The 1,816-nt window shown below is 43.4% G+C and overlaps 1 protein-coding gene and 1 pseudogene across 2 annotated transcripts in view; both read left to right on the top strand.

Annotated features, from left to right (window-relative positions):
• The window catches only part of Camkmt (calmodulin-lysine N-methyltransferase), a 440,203-nt gene that overhangs the window by 316,584 nt on the left and 121,803 nt on the right, over positions 1-1,816 (top strand). The gene's annotated exons all lie outside the window — the stretch shown is intronic.
• LOC105741695 lies at positions 1,140-1,778 on the top strand (annotated as a pseudogene).

Here is a 1,816-nt window from a genome sequence, read left to right on the forward strand (position 1 = left end):
TTTGGTGGTACCATGGATTGAACGCAGGACCTTGCACTTGCCAGGAAGGGGTTATTCTATTGAGCTATCTCCCTGGCCCTTTGGATCTTAAAACACTTTGGATGTCATAAGATATCTTGCAAAATTCTTTTAATCTATTTTTTTTTTTTTTTTGCCAGTGCTCCATCCTCTGGGATACCTTCATCCTTTGTGTCACAGCCACTTTCCTCATTCTGTCAGTACATTTCCTTTCACCCCATTCCTCACACTCATGCTGAGGTAGAGACTTCATGCAGGCAGCAGTTGTTGATGTTTCCACGGTCAGCACCTTCTCAGTACATAACTTGTTAGTGTTCAATTCAGATTTCACTATACTGTTACCATTTATTTTTCTCTTCTGCTTCACTTTTTGGTGGCCATTTCCCCTTTGAAAATTCTTTTTTGTCGCATGTCATTTGGGAGATGGAGGTAAAACAACTACATGCTTTGTCCTCTGTGCATGAAGTGAAGCACAATGCGTGACTACCCATAGACTTTAAAAGAGATGATGTGATTGGTTACGAATCATGATGTTCTTGTATTACTTATAGGACAATTTGTATGCTGGAGGGCTAGCAAGAAACTTTATACTTTGTGCCATTACTCATAATTAATACATTGGCATCTGAAATCTGAACTGTGTTGCTGAGGGACACGTGTGTAACAGAAATTTGCACATACTGGAATCATGAAAGGCAAAGATTCCTTGCGTAAGATGTTGAACACACGATTGTTTATAATAGAAAAAAATAGAAATGAGAACCTAAATCAAGAAACAAGTAAAAGCAAATTTCCACTATGTAGTCGTTGAACGCAGTGAGGTAGATCTTCTATGTTTTGGCACAGAAAATTGTCTATGATGTATTAGTCGGTGAAAGAAGTGTGTTGTAGAACATTGTGGTATAATATCATGTGTATTTTTATTTTCTTTTATTTTTTGGTCATATTTTTTTAAAAAGTTTTTGAAGAGAAACAATGATACAGAATTTCAGAACAAGATGGTAGGAGAGCAACATAGTACATTGCTTATTGTTATCTGCAAAGTAGTTTCTCAGATTATAAGATGTTGACATGAAAAATTGATCAAATAATATAAGCATAAATCATTCTTTTTGAGCTCCATGGGCCGCCTCTTTGGGCGCGCAGCACTGTGGGCTCTGTTCTCCGGGCCGTGCGCCCCGGGCCCGCGCCTGCTCGTACGGCCCAGCTCGGGCACCTGAGAACATCCTTGCTGAGCACTACCAGGACCTACAGAGGAAGCCCTTCTACCCAGCCCTCATCAGCTATATGAGCTCTGGGCCTGTGGTGGCCATGGTCTGGGAGGGATACAATGTGGTCCATGCCTCAAGAGTGATGGTACGACACACAGACTCCACTGAGTCTGCCCCTGGAACCATCCGGGGAGATTTCAGCATTCGTATCAGCAGGAACATCATTCATGCCAGCGACTCTGTGGAAGGAGCTCAGAGGGAGATCCAGCTGTGGTTCCAGAATAGTGAGCTGGTGAATTGGGCAGACGGTGGCCACGATAGCAGCACCTACCCAGCCTGAGGGCTCATGCCACCCTTGGCACTCCATTGTCCACCAAGAACCAACTACCTCGGTCAACAAGAACTCAAGCCTACACCTTGCCTGTCTCTCCTAAACCACTTCCTTGTTCACCTTCTGCCCCACACCACCCCACAGGAGTTTGAACTTCAACTTTACGTGCCTTTCTGTGTCCTATGCCAGCACAAAATTAGACCAAATCCTGTATCAAAGTGCCAGACAACTTTTGGGGTGTCTTTAGAGGTGACCT

Source organism: Octodon degus, unplaced genomic scaffold, assembly GCF_000260255.1.
Source record: "Octodon degus isolate 3935 unplaced genomic scaffold, OctDeg1.0 scaffold00020, whole genome shotgun sequence".
Classification (NCBI taxonomy): Eukaryota; Metazoa; Chordata; class Mammalia; order Rodentia; family Octodontidae; genus Octodon; species Octodon degus.